The sequence below is a fragment of the Cyprinodon variegatus genome, unplaced genomic scaffold, assembly GCF_000732505.1.
Source record: "Cyprinodon variegatus isolate N-32 unplaced genomic scaffold, C_variegatus-1.0 Scaffold927, whole genome shotgun sequence".
In the NCBI taxonomy this organism is placed as follows: domain Eukaryota; kingdom Metazoa; phylum Chordata; class Actinopteri; order Cyprinodontiformes; family Cyprinodontidae; genus Cyprinodon; species Cyprinodon variegatus.
In genome coordinates, this window is record NW_015151380.1 from 103,792 (window position 1) to 111,957 (window position 8,166).

An 8,166-nucleotide genomic window follows, 5' to 3' on the forward strand; every position below is an offset into this window, starting at 1 on the left:
AACACTCGGACGTCATAACTCTGGAATGCGCCGCTAGACCTCTCGAGTCCATCCTCCGTGGACCTGGATGCAGATCAGGTGCTTTGATGCAGAAAATAAGCCTGAAAGCACAATTACAGACGGAACCAATCACAGTGCAGGAGGCGGGCTCATCATGCAATAGCACTTTTCTGTGAGCATAACAGTCAAAATCGCAGTTGCACTGGGTCCATGTTTTATCAACGCTTTTATGTCATGAAGGAACAGTTTATATCGCTAAAATTTCAATCTGAAAAACTCTGAAAAGACAATAGGAAGAAATTTATTGATACAATTACTTTAGTCTTTGGCGCTCAGACCTTGGCAGGAAACATTAGTGCTGAATTTTGATTGATATGCATGAATAGGAGTAAAGAACAGGGCTGAAACTGGTGGGGTAGTGGAGATGAAGTTGGTCAGTCTATAGAGCTTTGTGGAGCGATCCAGTGGACTGCGTGAGCTGATACTAGACTCACTCAGGGACCTGGAAGATGGAAGTTCAGTTTGGATAAACATGGGTTGAGAGAACCTGTCCATGATGAGCAAGCATGAAGTGACAGTGGAGAGGAAAAACTCCCCATTGGGAAGAAATCTCTGGCAGTACCAGGCTCAACTTGACGATCTGCTGCCGGACCAGTTGAAATGAGACGCAGAACGCACTAAGAGTCTCGGAGGAGAGAAACTGATTAAGCTTTAGCTACGACGGTGGAGGAGGGGCTGGAGGGGGGTTTAAACTGGGTCATCTGAATGAAGTCACATGGTGTAACCACCGCCTGCGCACTAGGTAGCAGACGTGTGGTGGATCAAAGGACTTTTAAATGAACGTTGGATGCTGATTGGTTTTCATGGAGGCATGGTTCAAAGCTGACTGGCTGTGTCATAGGCAGATGAAGACGACTAATCAGTTTATTCAGTTAAACATCTGCCTAGGCTCCATTTTACCAACTACCTGGGATAAAGATGCTTTTTCATCACATCCATAGTTTTCTGATTGGTTCTAAACACAGGTGGGTAGTAATGGGGGCTTAACGATTTTCCAAAAAAGTTTTTTTGTTTATTTGAAACCCATATTGTGATTATAATTCGGTTTTTGTCTTTGCACTAACCACAATCATATAAAGGTTTACAACTGGATTTTGTTAGGATTCCTGTCTGTGTGGTTTGTGTTTTTGTGTTTGTCTTCCTTCCTCCACCAGGAGGCGCCTGGTTCTGGTCCGCCTCCTCACACACCTGCGCAGGGTTACCTCGTTAACGGAGTGTTCTTAAGCTGCTGACTGCCACTACCTCGACGCCAGAGTGTTTGCCAGTTTTGGGTACTCTAGCCAAGCTGAGTTTTTACTGAGTCAAACTGAGTTTTGGCAACCTGAGTCCTAACCGAGTTTTTTGTCTTTGCCTCTCGGCAGGAAGTCATCCTGCAAACTGGATGTTTTCGGACCTTCTCTCCCTGGAAGGATAATCTGAGCTTCAAACTGAGCTGGGGATACAAACTGAAGGTTTGGATCTACTTTCCTCTAAGGGATCATTTAAGCTTCACACTGAGCAAGGGATTCATCGCCACACAAACCCGTTCAAGTACCGCAGGAAATCCAAGTGGCAGTCAGTTTCTCAGTTCACCTACAAACCTACAAACAACCGCATTCTGGGTAAACCCTGTCTGCCCTCCACTTGAACTGCCGCACACAGACTGGAGTCAAAGAGTCATCCACGTTTCTGGAAACATGAGTCAGCAACCTAATTCTTCTCTTCAATTTCAAGAATCAAATTTCCCATTGAGCCTGAACTAACCGCAGTGTCTTCCCCTCACTTTCCAGTTCCGGTTGAGCAGTGTTCAGAGCAACACTAGATTCTGCATTATCTCCTCAATAAACTTGTTACCGGTAAACCTTTTCCCTGGTCTCTCTGAATTGGTTTCTCTGCATGTGGGTCCGAGCTCTTGATAAAATCGTGACAGATTTAGGTTTTTTTTATTACTTTGGGAGCTTGCATTTCCATTTTTGCAGGACTTTACTGTAACCTTTGTGTAACTTCTGCTAGCTGCATCTCTCTCTTCTCTCTCTGCAAACACGCTTTAAGAATATAACTGTCACCTAAAGGGCTGGAATAAGAAATACTCACAAAAAATACTACTTACTTATGTTAAATGTTATATGAGCAAAATTGAGTGCTTCTGCGATTTGAAATGAGCATTTTGATACAAACGCAGTTAACTGCCAAGCCCTAGTAGTAACTAGTTACATTTACTCAGTTACAGTTGCTTCAGTAACTTTTAGAAAAACCTATTCAGTAAAATATACTTTACTGAAGTAATAGTCTTGTGAGAGTATCAATACTTTTATTGGAATAAATGTTCTGATTACTCTACTCACATGAATAAATTGAGCTTTCAGGAGATCCGCTGAATATCCAGTCAACACAACATATTCTAGATCCTTTCCTGACAAGTATCCCAAACTGCAAAAAAGACATCTAAAGAAGTCATTTTTTTCTATAAAATAAGCATATTGTTTCTTGAATTGAGGAGGTTAGTGAGAAAATTTGCCAAATGGAACCAGACAATCTCCATTTAAAATAAGAAAAACTATTTTATTGTCTTATTTCAAGTGCATATCATTTAATCATCTTATTACAGGAGGATGAAAATACTAATTCCATTGGCAAATAATCTTATTTACCTGCTCAAATTAATGGTAAATACACTTAATCTTTGAAATGTTTTCTTATTTCTAACATTTTTGCAGTGGATCACTTACTATAACGAGAGCTTTTATAAGTATACCTTAAAAAACGGAGGTGGAAAATTGTTTCTCCTGCAAAAACGAACTATTTTGTATATAAAGATAATATATGTTGAAATATGAGAATTGCACTCTTTGTCTGATTACATAATTTAAACATTGAATATGATGTTAAAAGGCCAAAATTACTGCGTAGTTGATGTGGCATTTTTGACAACTACTTTTTAACTTATACTTGAGGTATTTCTTGAATGACTTCTTTCTAAATTAAATGTATTTACCCCTCATTTGAGTGGGTAAATGAGATAGTTTGCCAATGGCATGATTATTTTTAGTCTTAAATTACAGTAGGATAATTACATAATAAGCACTTAAAATAAGACAATGCAATTCTACTTATTTTAAATGTACACTGGAAAAACAATCTAGAAATAAGTAAAAATGTTTTAAATAAAGTGTATTTACCCTTAATTTGAGTAGGTAAATGAGATAGTTTGCCAATGGAATGAGTATTTTTACTCTTAAAATAAGATAATTAGATAAAATACACTTGAAATAAGACAATGCCATCGTACTTTCTTATTTTAAGTGTAAATTGTCTGGTTCAATTGGCAAAATGTCTCTTTACCTCCTCAATCCAAGAACAAATACACTTACTTTAGGAAAAAAAATACTTATCTAGGTTTCGATTTTTTCCAGTGTAAATTGCCAAAATGTCTCTTTTACTTTCTACACGCAAGACCAAATGCACTTGTTTAAGAAAAAAATGACTTATCTAGATTTTGATTTTTTCCAGTGTACTCTTACTGTCATGGTCTTGGTTCTGTTGTTCTTTACTTTGCTCCTTGTTTTCTAGTTTTATTGGTTTAATTCCAGCTTTGTTGTAATTTCTAGATTTATGTTAGTTCTAATGTTTTTCTGTTGTCATCTTGTGTGTGTTCCTTTCCCCTTGGCTCCCTCGTTGTCTCCTCTCACACCTGCTCCTTGTCAGCTCGTTAGCCCTCCCTTTGTCTCTCTCTCCTATATATGCTCTCCCTCTGCTCTCACTCTTTGTTGGTTCCTTGTCTTTGCTGTCTTCCCATGCTGTGGTCTATGTTCCTCGTCTCTCCCTGGCTCCTCGTGTTTGGTTTCCCCCAGATGTCTCTTTAGTTCTGGTTTGCTTTCCATTATTAGTTGGATTTTTGGATTCCTGCCTTTGTTTACTGTTTTTGCCCCATTAAAACTCCCAGAAATCTCCTCAGCCTCTCTGTCTCTGCATTTGGGTCCTCAAACCTCAGCTATCCCTGACACTTACTTGACTAAAATTGAGGTATTCTCCCAAACCTCTGGTTCTGAACAGTTTGCACAGCTAGTCCCTAAACAACCCTTCAGTTTACACTGGAAAATATCCAAATCTAGATAAGTCTTTTTTTCTTAAAATAAGTGCATTTGTTCTTGGATTGAGGAGGTAAAAGAGACATTTTGCCAATGGAACAAGACAATTTACACTTAAAATAAGAAAACACAATTGCATCGTCTTATTTTAAGTGCATATTATCCAATTATCTTATTTTAAGAGTAAAATTGCTCATTCCGTTGGCAAACCATCTCATTTACCTGCCCAAATTAAGGGTAAATACACTTAATTTAAGACATGTTTTACTCATTTTTAGATTGTTTTTGCAGTGTAGGTGCTGCTGCTTTAACATTTTAAAAGCTCATTGCCTCTTAACAGCCTGTTTGAGTAGAAAACTCAACTATTTAACCTGCTATTGTTAGCATGTTACACACGAGATCCTCCATAAAGAGCTAACAGGATGAAAGGTTTTATATTCTGGGCAATAAGAACTTCAAATCCATTAAATCGCTTTTAAGTTTTCATTAAATTAAGGACTAGAACTAATGATTATTTAGCAAATCGATTAATCAGCCGATTATTTATTTGATTAATCGATAAATAATTGTATAGCCAAATATTCTTTAAAGAATATTTTAAAGAAACTAAAACTTTTCCACCTGTGAAGTTCTTGACAGACGAAAACGTTTTGTTTTTTAAATCTTGAATTCAAAATGTTTACATATGTTTATACAACCTTGGTATAAATCCTGCTCTAAGTGGGTTCCTCTGTCAGCTAAAGGCATGTTTTACAGTCTATATACTCCAATTAATGATTAATTGATTACTAAATTAGTTGACAATTATTTCAATAATCAATTAGTCATGATTAATCCAATTAATGCAATATTTCCTAAAGTACATGTAAGATAAAAGAGAAATATCTTACATAATATAAAGGGGAATCAATGTTATGGAAAGGACAGCTAACTGACTTTTCATCTCCCTGAACTTTCCAGTGACTGTGCTCTTTTTCATCCTGCATAATGAGGTGGAGGGGGACCGGAGTGACGTTCCACTGAGCCCTGGCTGTGCTGCAGACCAACGCTTGAATATTTAAACACTGAAGCATTATTTATTATTATAGCGGTGGGCTGAGTGCATATCACGGTCTGTAACAGTATGTAGAGCACCTAGACAAGCACTTCAGAAATCCAGCCTGTCATTATATCACAAACCCTGATGACAGAGGGTCGGTGTGGGCTTCTGGAGAAGCACTCGGGGAGAACGCCACTTGCCGACATGCAGCAGTGAAGATCTTTCTCTCGTTCATGCCAGGAAAGCTGAGTGGTTCAGCAGAGCGTCGGGTTTGCTCTCAGATGGTACTCAGGTGGATGTCTTGCTTTTAGTGTTGTTTTTCACAAGTCAGCTTGAATTAAAGATGAACTGAGATGAATGAGCAGACATCTTGGTTTAGCTGCAAGTATTCATCAGAATATTAAACTTTTTATTCAATCATCTCTGACGTGGATCAACGCTTTGCCTAAATAACTGAATGTTTGACTCCAATCTTTGCTGTATTTTATGGTGGAACACTGCAAAAATTTTAAATCTAATTAATCATTTTTTTTCTTGCAAATTTTTCTCGAATTAAGGAGGTAAGTGAGACACTTTGCCAAAGGAACAAGACAATTTACATTTAAAATAAGAAAAAAAAACACTTGCCTTGTCTTGTTTCAAGTGCATATGATCTAATTACCTTATTTTAAGAGTAAAAATACTGACAAATTATCTTATTTACCTGCTTAAATTAATGGTAAATACACTTAATTAAGAACAGTTTTGCTCATTTCTAGGTTGTTTTTGCAGTGAATGTTTGTTCTGTTCTTTGTAATAAATATGCACAGCAAAAATGATCTAGAAATAAGTCAACATTTCTTTAATTTAGTGTATTTACCCTTAATTTGAGCAGGTAAATAAGATGATCTGCCAATGGAATGAGTATTTTTTTCTCTTCAAATAAGATAATTAGATCATATGCAACTGAAATAAGACAATGCAATTGTTTTTTTTCTTATTTTAAATGTAAATTGTCTTATTCCATTGGCAAAGTGTCTCACTTACCTCCTCAATTCAAGAACAAATGCGCTTAAAAAAATACTTATTTAGATTTACAATGGGAAAAAAAAATCTAGAAATCTAGTCATTTTTTCTTAAATTAAGTGCACTTTGCAAATGGAACAAGACAATTTAAAATAAGAAAAAAAAATGTAATTGTCTTATTTCAACTGTATATTACCTAATTACCTTATTTGCAGAGAACAAATCCTCATAATCCTCCTCAAATTAAGGGTAAATACACTAAATTTGAGACATTCTGACTTATTTCTTGATTATTTTTGCAGCGGAGATTGTTTTTAGTGTGGAAACAGGTCCTGCACTGGAAAAATGATCTAGCAAATAATTAAGAAAATCTTAAATATAGTGTATCTACCCTTAATTTGAGTAGTTAAATCAGACAGTTTGCCAATGGAATGAGTATTTTTACTCGTTACTACTTTAATATGCACTTGAAATAAGACAATGCAATCATTTTTTCTTACTTTAAATGTAAATTATCTTGTTCTATTGGAAAAATTGTATTTTACCTCCTCAATCCATGAACAAATGCACTTATTTTAAGAAAAAAATGACTTAGCTAGATTTCAAATTATTCCAGTGTGTTAGAACTGTATTTCCTGATCCAGCTGAACAGAAGCCAGAGAAAAAAAAACCCAGCAAGCCTTCTTCACCTCTCCTCTTCCCTTGCCTGCTGTTTCCATAGCGATACTTTTCTCCAGCTACAGTCCTTGTCTTGTTGTGCTTCTCTCTTTTCTGACTTTGTGATTTTTTTTTAATCCTTTTCTCTGTTCCCAGACTCTGTGGACTTCAACTTCTTAAGCCCCAAACCAAAGTGGGTGAAATCCTCTGACACATCCCTGCTCGGTGCACGTTAACATCACATGAACTTTGTGGTGGAACTTCCTCGTTCTGGCATGCATTGATCATCCTTTTGCAGAGAAATGAAAGCTCGGTTCAGACATTGTGAGTGCCTGCAGAAATGGAAAGTTACAGCATGTTTTGAGGGAGTGATGCCCATCTGTGTGATCCAGAGTGAGGAGAAGCAGCCAAACAGAGGCAGAGCATTTTAGTGTCGTGACCAAGGATAGTGCTAAGCCATACTCAATGAGATACAGCTGCTGCATAGCTCGGTGCAACCAGAGTTACAGTAGCTCATCACCATACAACAGCTCAACTCTAGACTCCATCAAATAACATTCCTAACAGACTCAGGCAGGAGACACTGGAGACGCAATGAGGCACTAACATCCTCGATTTACTCCCTGATCTGGACAGCAGTGATGCACTTACCCAGTGTCTTCTGGAGCTGACAGGTTTTCTATGAAGCTCCTTAGGCACAGCTCCCGCACGTCCCATAAGCCCGTTCATGTGGGGTCTCCCTCGGAAGCCTCCTGCCAGAATGAGAGCTTTGCTGGTTCATCAAATCCGGGGATGTCATCCTCACTGGGGAGAAAGTAAAGCTGATAGAGGAGAGAGATGCACTGTGGCAGTTTAGACGACTGCGAGGCGGTGAGAGTGAGCGCAGATTCCTGCTCACAGAGAGAAATGAGGGAGGGCGAGGAGGAATGGAGAGAAGTTGCATTGTAGAGTAATGCAGCAAAACATTGACTGTTTACTGAAAGGGCTCATGTTTGTCACCCTTACCCCCACCCCCTCCGCCTCTCCTGCTGTCTTTAAATGTCACAGCTTCCACTGATCATATGTAGCTTGACAAACAAAATAAACTCTTATTTCACTTCATTCAAATACTTCTAATAGAGGATTTTATTGCTTTCTGGACGAAAAGAAAGAAGCACAGTCAGATGCTCTGTAATGTACCTGCTCAGCTTTCTTTCCTTACATAGAAAACTTTGAAGCAATCTCACTGGATGATCTGGTTAAATTGTCTCTATAAAGTGCCTTCAGATGACATGTGTTGTGATTTGGCACCATATGAATAAATTCAATTTAATTTCAATTCAGTTTATTTCTATAGCA

General features: G+C 37.7%; 2 protein-coding genes across 2 annotated transcripts in view; one reads left to right on the plus strand and one right to left on the minus strand.

Moving 5' to 3' along the window:
- LOC107099985 (citron Rho-interacting kinase-like) overlaps positions 1-7,679 on the minus strand; it is a gene marked incomplete at its 3' end in the record, with an annotated part of 111,200 nt that extends 103,521 nt beyond the window's left edge. Inside the window, exon 1 of the mRNA XM_015398327.1 lies at positions 7,480-7,679. The remainder of the gene's footprint in view (positions 1-7,479) is intronic.
- Positions 1-8,166, plus strand: part of ldlrad2 (low density lipoprotein receptor class A domain containing 2) — a 50,723-nt gene that overhangs the window by 10,977 nt on the left and 31,580 nt on the right. The gene's annotated exons all lie outside the window — the stretch shown is intronic.